The sequence below is a fragment of the Bos indicus x Bos taurus genome, chromosome 20, assembly GCF_003369695.1.
Source record: "Bos indicus x Bos taurus breed Angus x Brahman F1 hybrid chromosome 20, Bos_hybrid_MaternalHap_v2.0, whole genome shotgun sequence".
Taxonomy (NCBI): Eukaryota; Metazoa; Chordata; class Mammalia; order Artiodactyla; family Bovidae; genus Bos; species Bos indicus x Bos taurus.
Window position 1 is genome coordinate 41,767,093 of NC_040095.1, and position 13,679 is coordinate 41,780,771.

General features: G+C 38.7%; 1 pseudogene; it reads right to left on the minus strand.

The window, feature by feature from the left end:
* LOC113879039 overlaps window positions 1–13,679 on the minus strand; it is a 33,299-nt pseudogene that overhangs the window by 16,430 nt on the left and 3,190 nt on the right.

A 13,679-nucleotide genomic window follows, 5' to 3' on the forward strand; every position in this document is an offset into this window, starting at 1 on the left:
TAAGCTTAGGCCTTTGACCTATTTTGGGCTAGTTTTTGTATATGGTATAAGGTAAAGATCCTGCTTCACTCTTTTGCATGTGAATATTCAGTTTTCTCTGGAGAAGGCATTGGCACCCCACTCCAGTACTCTTGCCTGGAAAATCCCATGGATGGAGGAGCCTGGTGGGCTGCAGTCCATGGGGTCACTAAGAGTTGGACACAACTGAGCGACTTCACGTTCACTTTTCACTTTCATGCATTGGAGAAGGAAATGGCAACCCACTCCAGTGTTCTTGCCTGGAGAATCCCAGGGACGGGGCTGCTGTCTATGGGGTCGCACAGAGTCAGACATGACTGAAGCGACACAGCAGCAGCAGCAGCAGCAGCAGCAGCAGCAGCATTCGGTTTTCTCACTATCACTTGTTAAAAGTTTGTTCTTTCCCCATGGTCTTGGCACTCCTATTGAAAAATAAATTGACTAGATGTGCTTGGCTTTATTTGAAAGTGAAAGTGAAGTTGCTCAGTCATGTCCAACTCTTTGAGTTTATTTGGGGGTTCTCCAATCTATTCCTTTGATCCATATGCCTGTCCTTATGCCAGTATCACACTGTTTAGATAACTGAAGGTATATAATAAGTTTTGAAATCAGAAACATTGTTTTGGCTATTGCAAGCTTGTATTGATTTTTAAATACCGATTTTCACCCCCTCTTATACTTCATGATTCCACTGTAATCAAAGGTTTCACATGCAACTTCAGTATAATCTGGGGCTTCCCTAGTAGCTCAGATGGTAAAGAATCTGTCTGCATTGCAGGAGACCTGGGTTCATTCGCTGGGTCAGAAAGATCCCCTTGAGAAGGGGATGGCAACCCACTCCAGTATTCTTGCCTGGAGAATTCCATGGACTGAGGAGTCTGGTGGGCTACACAGTCCAAGGAATAGCAGAGAGTCAATATAGTCTATTCTGCTATAATTCTTTAAAGTGAATTCACTCATATTATATTGGAGAGTAGGGAAATGAGGGTAGTATGCCATGGAAACTATACTGGTTCATCTGCAAAACTTCCCAGCATGTAATATTTTCTCCCATCAAGTAGAGCAGGGAGATGCAAGAGCATTGGCAGGGCTGAATACAGCAACTACAAAGGAGTAGAGTATTGAGCACAATGCTCTTTATATTCTTATTCTTTTGAAATAATTTTCCACTTGGAGGAAAGTTGTAAAAATAGCACAAATAGTTTACATATGCTTTTCTCCCAGCTTCCCATGATTTTCACAATTCCATAACCATTATACAGTTATTAATACCAAACCAGAAAAATAGCACTGGTAAATACTGCTAACCAAACACAGATTTTATTTAAATTTCACTCATTTTCCCATTAATGTTCTTTTTCTGCTTCAGGATCCAATCCAGGATCCAAATTGCACTCCCTTTGGTTTCTTGCAATCTGTGATGGTTTTTCAGCCTTTCCTTGTCTCTCATGACCTTGATAATTTTCAGAATGTCTTTTAACTTGGGTTTGTCTGATGTTTTCTTGTGATTAGATTAGGTGTCGTATTTTTAAGATTGCCGGGAGAAATATCAATAATGCAGATGACACTCCACTTACGGCAGAAAGTGAAGAAGAACTAAAGAGCCCCTTGATGAAAGTGAAAGAGGAGAGTGAAAAAGCTGGTTTAAAACTCAACATTCAGGAAACTAAGATCATGGCATCTGGTCCCATCACTTCATGTCAAATAGATGGGGAAACAATGGAAACAGTGAGAAAGTTTATTTTTTTGGGCTCCAAAATCACTGCAGATGGTGACTGCAGCTAAGACATCAAAAGACGCTTGCTCCTTCGAAGAAAAGCTATGACCAACATAGACAGCATATTAAAAAGCAGAGACATTATTTTGTCAACAAAGGTCCGTCTAGCCAAAGCTGTGGTTTTTCCAGTAGTCGTGTATGGATGTGAGAGTTGGACTATAAAGAAAGCTGAGCACTGAAGAATTGATGCTTTTGAACTGTGGTGTTGGAAAAGACTCTTGAGAGTCCCTTGGACTGCAAGGAGATCCAACTAGTCCATCCTAAAGGAAATCAGTCCTGAATATTCATTGGAAGGACTGATGCTGAAGCTGAAACTCCAATACTTTGGCCACCTGATGTGAAGAACTGACTCATTAGAAAAGACCCTGATGCTGGGAAAGATTGAAGGCAGGAGGAGAAGGGGATGACAGAGGACGAGATGTTTGGATGGCATCACCAACTCAATGGACGTGAATTTGAGTAAGCTCCGGGAGTTGGTGATGGACAGGGAGGCCTGGCGTGCTGCAGTCCATAGGGTTGCAAAGAGTCGGACATGATTGAGCGACTGAACTGAACTTTCAGAAGTGATATTGTGTCCCTCTCATTCATAATGGGACATTCATTTCTATGTGATTTATTGCTGGTGATCACTTAGCTAAGGTGTCTACAGAGCTTCTCCACAGTAAAGTTAGTGTTTTCCCTATGTAATTGACAAATATCTCAGAGAAATAATCTGAGGCTATGAAATATCTTATTTCTTCCCAAACACTCATAGCTGATTTTAACATCCATCAAACTGACCAGGCCTGCAATACTTATATGGTGGTATCTGCCTGGTGGTAATTTTTTAATTTCTCTCATTTCTTCTATGTCTATTAGAACATTCTTGTAAGAAGAGATACAGTTTCCCCCATTCATGTATTTATTCAATTCCTTTCTTTATATTGGTATGGATTCATAAAAATTTATTTTATTCTGAGCTCAAATCCAATACTATTATTTTTAATTTTGTTGCTCAAACTGTTTCAACTTTGTCCACTGGGAACTTCTTCACATTGGTTCCTGTGTCTTTTTGACATATTCCCATCTTTTTTTCAAGTACCTTAATACCTCCTTATTTTCTGGTACAACAGGCCATTCCATGCTTATCTTGTATTTTCCAAAGGTCTCGTTCCTTTCATTGAGGAATGGTGTTTCGTATGTTTATTGTCATGAGAGTACCATTGCTTCTTAGCCCTCGTAGCAGATGGAGCTAGGAGATATATGTATGTGTACTAACCCACACATTGTTGTGTTTTAGTTGCTAAGTCGTGTCCAAGTCTTTGAGAACCCATGGACTGTAGCCCTCCAGGCTCCTCTGTCCATGGAATTCTGCAGTAAAGAATGTTGGAGTGGGTTTCCATTCCTTCTCCAGGGGATCTTCCTGACCCAAGGATCAAACCCACACATAATACACAGTCATCTAAATGTATGGATGGGTGTGTGTTGTGTGTGTATGCTGTGCATATTAGATATGTATTAAAAATAATGATTTCAATGCTGATACCTCTGATTCCAATTAATCACCAGGGTTCCTTCTAGCCATGCCCTCCTCCATTCTTGTAACATTTCTCTGAGACTAAGAATCCTGGCCCTCATGTACAGTGTATTCACTTACTTGTTCAGTACTAGTATACACGCAACGTAGATACTGAATTGCCAATCTATACTCCTATGAGAAACAAACTTACTAGCTAGGGTATAGTAATATAAACTGCTCTTTTTCTCTAGGCTTTCAGTATCCAGTTAATATACTGTTTTCCAAAGTTGGTTTGGTTAGTTTTTTTCTTCCTCATCTCCTTCAGTATGGTTGGGTTAATCATTTGCAACATATTTAACTTGCTAATTTGTAACTATTTATATTCTACTTGCCAGTTCATCTCCCACCCTGGTTGATTTTAATAATTCATTTTTTGGTTATATGTGACATTAGTAAGGTTTCACGGAGAAGACAATGGCATCCCACTCCAGTACTCTTGCCTGGCAAATCCCATGGACAGAGGAGCCTGGTAGGCTGCAGTCCATGGGGTCGCTAAGAGTTGGACATGACTGAGTAACTTTTTTTAATTTTGAAGAAAATCCAGTTTTGAGAACAATTAACATTATTCTGTAATTTACAACAATATGCGACTATGGGGTCGCACAGAGTTGGACACGACTGAAGTGACTTAGCAGCAGCAGCAGTAAGGTTTTCAAAGTACAGAAGCTGTACTTAGAAGAGCATCATTCCCTCCTCACCCCTGTCACTAACTTCTAGTTTCCCCATCTTTTCACCCCTTTGTTATCCATATCCTGTAGGTAACCCACCTCTTTAGTTTCTCCTTTATCTTTCCTGTACTGATGATCCCCACTTTAAGATTTTTTGAATTATGACTTCCTGACATTATGATGGTATAAAAGTTATACGCATTAGTACTTCAATCTTTTCCAGGCTAGCAATGTGTGGTAGATACCCTTGGGATGCTGGGTGGGAACAGCAAGCTGCCACTCCATCTGACACATGATCCCAAGAGTAAACAACCAATAGACTCACAACTATTCTGTACCCAGTCTTTCACTTTTAGTATAGAATAGTATTCAATACTCCATGAGATACTCAACACTTTCTTATAAAGTTGGTTTTGTGTTAGATGATTTTGTTCAGCTGTAGGCTAATGTTAGTATTCTGAATACATTTAAGGTAGGCTAGGAGAAGGAACAGAGAAGGCAATGGCACCCCACTCCAGTACTCTTGCCTGGAAAATCCCATGGATGGAGGAGCCTGGTGGGCTGCAGTCCATGGGGTCGCTAAGAGTTGGACATGACTGAGCGACTTCACTTTCACTTCTCACTTTCATGCATTGGAGAAGGAAGTGGCAACCCACTCCAGTGTTCTTGCCTGGAGAATCCCAGGGACGGGGGAGCCTGGTGGGCTGCCGTGTATGGGGTCGCACAGAGTCGGACACAACTGAAGCGACTTAGCAGCAGCAGCAGGCTAAGCTATGATATTCAGTAACTTAGGTATATTAAATGCATTTTCAACTTTAAGATAGATTTATTGGATGTGTTCTTGCCTGGAGAATCCCAGGGATGGGGGAGCCTGGTGGGCTGCCATCTATGGGATCACACAGAGTTGGACACAACTGAAGGGACTTAGCAGCAGCAGCAACGCCATTATAAATCACAGGAAATCTGTATATCTTTCACAAAGACGATACATATGTATCTTCTTGTATCTCCTTCTTGCTATGTGAAGAGTAACATACCATAGACTCTTTAGATACTCTTATGTACTTTGTTTCTCCTCCACCCATCTCCATCTCCCCCACTTCCTACTTCTTTTGGCTCAGTTTGGTTACATGTTTTGTCTTGGAAGAGCAGAGTACTTGGTTTTCACCATCCTTGTGCATTTTGATTGACTGAAGCGACTTAGCAGGCAGCAGGCAGGTACCCCAAAAGCCCCAAATATTTTTTGTACCTCCTTTCATCAAGCTACTTTCAGCCTTTTTTTTTTTTTTCTTAAAGGGTAAGACTCTAATCTTACTGTAGTATTTCTTTATTAAGAGTTTAACTTGTCACTTGTTACTATACCAGCATTTCTCACTGGATACTTCTTTTAAGAAAAATTCTCTGGCCACAACGGTATGAGACTAGAAATCAATGACAAGAAAATAAACTGCAAAACCCACACACATGTAGAGACTAAAAAATATGCTATTAAACAAGCAGTAGATGACTGAAGAAATCAAAGAGGAAATAGAAAAATACCTAGAGACAAAAGAAAACGAGAACGCGACAATCCAAAGCCTACTGGACACAGCACAGCAGCAAGTTTATAGTGATACAAGCTTACCTTAGGAAACAAGAAAAACTGCAAATAAATAACCTAAACTTTCACCTAATGCAACTAGAGAGAGAAAAACAAACAAAATTCAAAGTTAATGGAAGGAAAGAAATCATAAAGATCAGAGCAGAAACAAGTGGAACAGAGATTGAAATAAACAATAGAAAGTATCAATGAAACCAAAACCTGGTTCTTTGAAAAGATAAACAAAACTGATAAACCTTAACCAGACTCATCAAGATGAAAAGGGAAATGACCCAAATCAATAAAGTCAGAAATGAAAAGTAAGTTATAAACTATGCCACAGAAATACAAAGGATCATAGGAACCACTAAAACGGGTGAGCTAGAACAAATGGAGGATCACCCAAAACTGAACCTAGAAGAAACAGAAAATATAAGAGATCAATTCCCAGTACTGATTAAATCAATAACCTAAAAACTCCCAACAAAGTCCAGAACAAGATGGCTTTATAGGTGAATTCTACCAAACATTTAAAGAGTTAACATTCATCCTTCTGAAACTATTCCAAAACATTGCAGAGAAGGGAACACTTCTAAACTCATTCTAGCCACCATAATCCTGATGCAAAAAGCAGACAAAGATATCAGAAAAAAAGAAAATTACTGGCCAGTATCACTGATGAACATTCATGCAAAAACCCTCAACAAAATACTAGACAACCAATGCTAACAATACATTAAAAGGATCATGCATGATGATCAAGTGGGATTTATCCCTGGGATGAAAGGATTTTTCATTATCTGCAAATCAATCAATGTGATAAACCAATTAGCAAATTGAAGGATAAAAACCATATGATCATCTCAGTAGATAAATAAAATATTTGCAAATGATGTGAATCACAAGGGATTAATTTCCAAAGTATACAAACAGCTCATACAGCTCAATTAAAAAAAAAAAAAACAATGAAAAAAATGGCAGAAGACCTAAATAGGCCTTTCTCCAAAGAAGACATACAGGTAGCCAACAGGCACATGAAAAGAATCTCAGCATCACTAATTATCAGAGAAATGCAAATCAAAATTACAATGAGGTATCCTCACACTAGTCAGAATGGCTATCATCAAGAAGTCTAGAAATAATAAATGCTGGAGAGGGTATGGAGAAAAGTGAACCCTCTTACACAGTTGGTGGTACACAGTCACTATGGAGAACAGTATTGAGGTTCCTTAAAAAACTAAAAATAGAGTACCTTATGATCCAGCAATCCCACTCTTGGGCAAATACCCAGAGAAAACTCCAACTGGAAAAGGTACATGCACCACAGTGTTCATAGCAGCAGTATTTACAATAGCCAAGACATGGAAGCAACCTAAATGTCCATTAGCAGATGAAGGGATAAAGAAGATATAGTATATATATATACCATGGAATATTACTCAGCTATAAAAAGAATGAAATAATGCCATTTGCAGCAACATGGATGAACCTAGAGATAATCACATAAGTAAAGCATGTCAGAGAAAGACAAATATCATATGATATCACTTATATTTGGAATTTAAAAAGTGATACAAATGAACTTATGTGAAACAGAAATAGACTCACAGACATCGATAATGAACTTATGGTTACTAAAGGGGAAAGTAGGGGGAGGGATAAATTTGGAATTTGGGATTAACAGATCAGTCAGTTCAGTTGCTCAGTTGTGTCCTACTCTTTGCAACCCCATGGACTGCAGCATGCCAGGCTTCCCTGTCTTTCACTATCTCCTGGAGCTTACTCAAACTCATGTTCATAGAGTCGGTGATGCCATCCAACCATCTCATCCTCTGTCGTCCCCTTCTCCTCCCGCCTTCAATCTTTCCCAGTACAGGGTCTTTTCCAATGAGTCAGTTCTTTGCATCAGGTGGCCAAAGTATTGGAGTTACAGGCTACTATATAAAAAAAAAAAAAAAAAACAACAGTAACAAACTACTCTATAGCACAAGGAACTATATTCAATATCCTAAAATAACCTATAATGGAAAAGAATCTGAAAAAGAATCTATCCATGTGTGCATTCATATATATCAAACACTTTGCTGTACTCCTGAAACATCATAAATCAACTAGACTTCAATAAAAACAAAGGATTTTTTAAGTTCTCTTGTTACATAGTGCATTTTCTTTGAGTGGTCTGCTTCAACACTCCCCTCCAAAGCAACCTCCTGGTCTGTAAGTGCTGCTATTTTTAGTGTGCAAGTTTTCAGAAGAGAATATGGCTTTTTCAAAAAATTGTTCAGTAGCAGAAATGCCTGTATCAATGGATTCATCATTGCTTTTTGAGTCTTCTAACACATTTCAAGAGGACATCATCTTCAATTCTATCTATATTCTCAAGAAAGTGCAATTTTGATTTTGTAAGTGATGCTGTTACAGCAAATTTTATTCTGAGCCAAGCACCCATATACTGTTTGTTATCTGCAGAACCACTTACCGTATTTCTTTTCAAATCTCTTGTTGATAATGATATCTTGCAACTGTGAAGCATCCTTTAGGAATAATTAGTAAATGTGTATATTTCTTTACCTCCTTAAAAAAATAGGTTCCATCCTATAAGCACCCCAAAATTTAAAAACTCATTTAATTAAGGAAATTCAAACCAAAATGCTACTGCTTGAAAACCAGTGGGTAATGGCCCAGCTTTTATGAATGGAAAGTCTTTTACCAGGCACTGAAGGAAGAACAGCTGAAGTGACTTCTCAATGTTGGTGATGATGGTGCTAATATCACTGCAGACTGGAGCAGAGCTTTTAAATCTTACTGATCATACAATTATCCAAGGACTTTGTTGAAATGTAGATTTTGGTTTGGTAAGTCATGGGGGGTGGAAATCCAGGATTCTGCATTTCTCACAAGCTCCTACCTGCAGATGCTGGTTTAGGGACCCCTCCTTGAAAAGGACCGTTGTATAATAGATATTAAGACTCTCGGCAGCATTTGGTAGAGTCCTCTGCAATAACGGAGGTGCTCTGTACCTACGCCCACAGTTCAGTAGCCACAGGCTACGCATGGCTACTGAGCACTTGAATTGTGGCTGGTGAGACCGAAAAACTGAATTTTAAAATTAATTTTACATTAACTTAAATGTAACTTTACATAGTCCCATGTGGCTTGTGATGACTCTCCTGGGCAGTGAATATCTTTTAAAAATTAATGTATAACCACACGTTTGTACCTGTACAAGTATTTTACATTGTTTTGTGGTTCATATTTTTCATAAGTGGGGTGATGATATTGAATTCAGTATTCTAAACCTTGCTTTTTATTCATGTCAGTAGATATTGATTTACATCATTCTTTTAAATTACTACATAATATTTCACAGTAGGGATTTACCATGGCTTGTGTAGCCATTCATGTATGTATTGATGGGTATTTAGGTTGTTGTCCTTTCTTTCTTTTCTTCACAACTGTGAACTATAGATAAGAATATCTTTGTGCATGCCACTTAAAATGTATGATTGATGCATATAGGATAGATATTGAGAAATGGAATTGCTGGGCCATCAGGAATGAATAATTACCATTTTCATAGTTACTGCAAAGTTGCTTTTCAGAGAAACTTAAATAGAAATAAATGATTTCTATCAGCCAAGTGAGAGAATACCATTTCCTCACACTCTTGATTGGTAGTGTCAACATTTTTGATTTCTTTTTTTAGCCAATTAAGTGGTGAAAAGTTACATCTTATTTAATTTACATGTCTGTAATAACTAGGAAGAATAATATTGATTTTTGTGTTTACTGATCATTTAATTTCCCCCTCTTCCGTAATTGTCTAAGCTACTTATAGCCTTCCTTATGAATTCTTGAATAAGCTTGTTAAACCATATACCAAATGGTATTAGGATTTTAGGGGATTACATCGTCTTTATGGAACAATTTGGAGAGCACTGGCATCATAAAATATTGAGACAATTAATACTGTCTGTTTTTTTAGGTCTTCGTCTATGTCCTATAGTTTATTTTTTCCATTGTAAAGACCTTAGATATTTATTGTTATGTTTATTCTCAGGTGTTTTATACTTAGGTTTCTGTTGGAAATTCCTTTCGAATACATTTTTTATCTATTACTAGTGAATAGGAAAACTACCAATTGTGAATGACTACTTGCTATCTATCACTTTGCTGTACTCTGTTATTATTTGTCCATTGTCATCATACATGTTTTCACAGTCTATCATTTGGTAGACTAATATTACCCTGGAGCCACCACCTCTTATCCTGAATCCCTAGGTATAACAGAAAAGTTACAAGAATAAAATCCCTAGCATGTAGAAATTTCCTAGAGATGGTTTGTAGACATACAAACACTTTCTTTTAGCACTTATTCATACCATAGTATATTGAATACACTGCTAATCATTTTATATTTTCTGCTACCTCCCAGTAAGTGTTCAAGAGGGGATCCCATTCTGTTTAAGGGTGCCACTTAAACTTAATGTATGAATGTACAATAATTTACCCAGTGTCCTGTGGAGGACCCCTCTGCCCAATCCTCTACAAGTACAATGAAAATACTTGTATGGAAGACTTTGCACCAATATCTGCAGGATCAATTCCTAGCAGTGAAAGTTCTAAACCTGGATGAAAAATAATACATATCTTCAATATGGACAGCTACCATCCAATTGCCCTTCATAGAAGCTGTATCAACACACATTCTGAACAACCATATATCAATGTGCTGTTTCCCCACACCTTCTGCAACACAGCAGACGCTGTTTAAAATTGCTTGAAAGGTATATAGACAGAATCGGTACCTTATTCTTGCTATAGCAGATGCTGTTGGTGTCTAACCAGTAACTTTGCCTGCAGTCATAAGATACACTTCCTGCGCACTCTGACAGCATCCAACTACGTCTAGATCTTTCTGCTTCTCCTCCTGAGTCATCCAGTGGTCATCCATAGCATATGCTCCACTCTGCAAGGGTGGGGCTTCCAAGTGTGGCTGGGAAGAAGCAGCATGTCAGGCTCTCAGGGGCAATCTCCAGCCAATAAAGAAGAGGAAATCAGTGGAGAAATATGTAAGCTTCTCCATCTCTCAGTGGACAATTCTTGGCAGCACCTTAGAGTGAATTCAGCTCTTGTTGATTGTAGCAGTAATCCTCTCTTTGATGTATTTTTTACTGACTTTTCTTCTTTCTCTATCTCATTTTCCCCATGCCCTCTCTTCCTGACATCACCTCCCCAATAAACTACATGCCCTGTAATCCTTGCTTCCAGTTCTGCTTTTGTGGGAACCTGAACTGAAAGAGATGGCTATGGAATGTTGACCATCGAGAATGGGACTAGAGAATTTGCTCCTTCTTGATGCTAGGAGGCCTCGAGAGCCTCACTGCTGGCCTGAGGAGTTCAGCTCAGTTCAGTTCAGTTGCTCAGTTGTGTCTGACTCTTTGCAATGCCATGAGCTGCAGCACGCCAGGCCTCCTTGTCCATCACCAACTGTCGGAATCTACCCAAACCCATGTCCATTGAGTCGGAGATGCCATTGAACCATCTCATCCTCTGTCATCCTCTTCTCCTGCCCTCAATCTTTCCCAGCATCAGGGTCTTTTAAAATGAGTCAGCCTTTTGCATCAGGTGGCCAAAGTATTGGAATTTCAGCTTCAGCATCAGTCCTTCCAATGAATATTCAGGACTGATTTCCTTTAGGATGGACTGGTTGGATCTCCTTGCTGTCCAAGGGACTCTCAAGAGTCTTCTCCAGCACCATAATTCAAAAGCATCAATTCTTTGGCGCTCAGCTTTCTTTATAGTCCAACTCTCACATCCATACATGACTACTGGAAAAACCATAGATAGCCTTGACTAGATGGACCTTTGTTGACAAAGTAATGTCTCTGCTTTTTAATATGCTGTCTAGGTTGGTCATAACTTTCCTTCCAGGCCTGAGGAGGGACAGTGATAACCCACAGCATGCTGGAGCCATGGAGCATGCTAACACCTCTGATTGTTCAGGAAGAAACAGAAGGGACCAGGCTCGGGAGTACTGAGTAGCTCTTGAAAGTTATGGGGCAATGGTTTTATAAAGATTGTTAGAGGTGGCTGATGTCGTTAACTCTCCTGGAAGCTCTGAAGAAAGATCTTGACATACCAGGGCAGCCAGCTCTCAACTCGGGGCATATCATGAGAGCCAGAAGGCTTTCATGGTGGATTTTAATTAGATGCTTACCTCTTGCAGCAGGAGGGTAGGCTCTGCTGAATATTAGCCTCAGAGTTTGACTACAAACATCCCAGAGCTACAATGGTCTTACATTTAGGTCTTTAATCCATTTTGAGTTAATCTTTGTGTATGACATAAGGTAGTGTTCTAATTTCATTCTTTTGCACATAGCTGTCCAGTTTTCCCAGCACCACTTATTGAAGAGGCCATCTTTGCCCCATTGTATATTCTTGCCTCCTTTGTCAAAAATAAGGTACCCATAGGTGCATGGGTTCATCTCTGGTTTCTCTATCTTATTCCACTAGTCTATATTTCTGTTTTTGTGCCAATACCATTCTGTCTTGATGACTGTAGCTTTGTAGTGTAGTCTGAAGTCAGGAAGGTTGATTTCTCCAGCTCCATTCTTTTTCAAAGAATGCTTTGGCTATTCAGGGTCTTTTGTGTTTCCATATGAATTATGAAATTCTTTGTTCTAGTTCTGTGAAAAATGCCATTGCTAATTTGATAGGGATCACATTGAATCTGGTAGTATAATCATTTTCACATTATTGATTCTTCCTACCCAGGAACATGGAATATCTCTCCGTTTATGTCATCTTTGATTTCTTATAATCAGTGTCTTATAATTTTCTGTATACATGTCTTTTGTCTCCTTAGGTAAGTTTTTTCCTAGATATTTTATTCCTTTTGTTGCAGTGGTGAATGGGATTGATTCCTTAATTTTTCTGATTTTTCATTGTTAATATATAGGAATGCAAGTGATTTCTGAGTATTGACCTTGTATCCTGTGACTTCTGAATTCACTGATTAGCTCTAGTAATTTTGTTGTTTCTTTTGGGTTTTCTATGTATAGTATCATGTCATCTGTAAACAGTGAGAGTTTACTTTTTTTCCCATCTGGATTCCTTTTTTCTTCTCTAATGGCTGGAGCTAGGACTTCCAAAACTATGTTAAATAATAGTGGTGAGAGCAGACACCCTTGTCTTGTTCCTGATTTTAGAGGGAATTCTTTCAGTTTTTTCACCATTGAGAATAATGTTTGCTGTGGGCTTCTTATATGTGGCCTTTACTAGTTGAGGTAGATTCTTTCTATGCCCATTTTGAAGCATTTTTATCATAAATGGACGCTGAACTTTGTTGAAGGCTTTTTCTGCATCTATTGAGATGAGCATATGGTTTTTATCTTTCAATTTATTAATACGGTGTATCATGCTGATTGATTTGTGCGTATTGAAGAATCCTTGCATCCCTAGAATAAACCTGACTTGAATATGGTGTATGAGCTTTTTATTGTGTTGTTCAATTCTGTTTGCCAGAATTTTGTTGAGGATTTTTGCATCTATGTTCATCAGTGATATTGACCTGTAACAAACTACATGGATTTTTATGTCATGTTGACACCAGCATTGTGGAACATGGTTATCAGGTTTATCTATAAGAGAACAGATCACAGAGAAGCTTGAAAACTGACATGAATGCCTTTCCTTTGTTTATAACTAAGTTATTCTATGGACACAATCATTATAGACTACAGGTATTATCTTGTAGTTCTTTTGGGCTCAGGTATTTAACACACCCAATCCTTGGTAAATGTTTGTTCCTATATCAATACCTGTTTTGTTCAATTTGCTCTCAAAGATGGCATGCTTACAACCTGATAAGAGGCATTCCCCCTTTCTCTAATGATTCCACTTCCCTTAACCTCCCACAAGTGGAGGCTGCTCTGTCAAAAGGCTGAGGCCCAGAGGAAGGGAATGTTTGTGGGTGGTTTCGAAACGACAGTGAACTGCTTGGAGATACTCTACTCCCACCTCCCTGTCATGCCCTGGTTGGTTCATGAGGGGTTTTGGAATTCTCCAGGCAAGAAT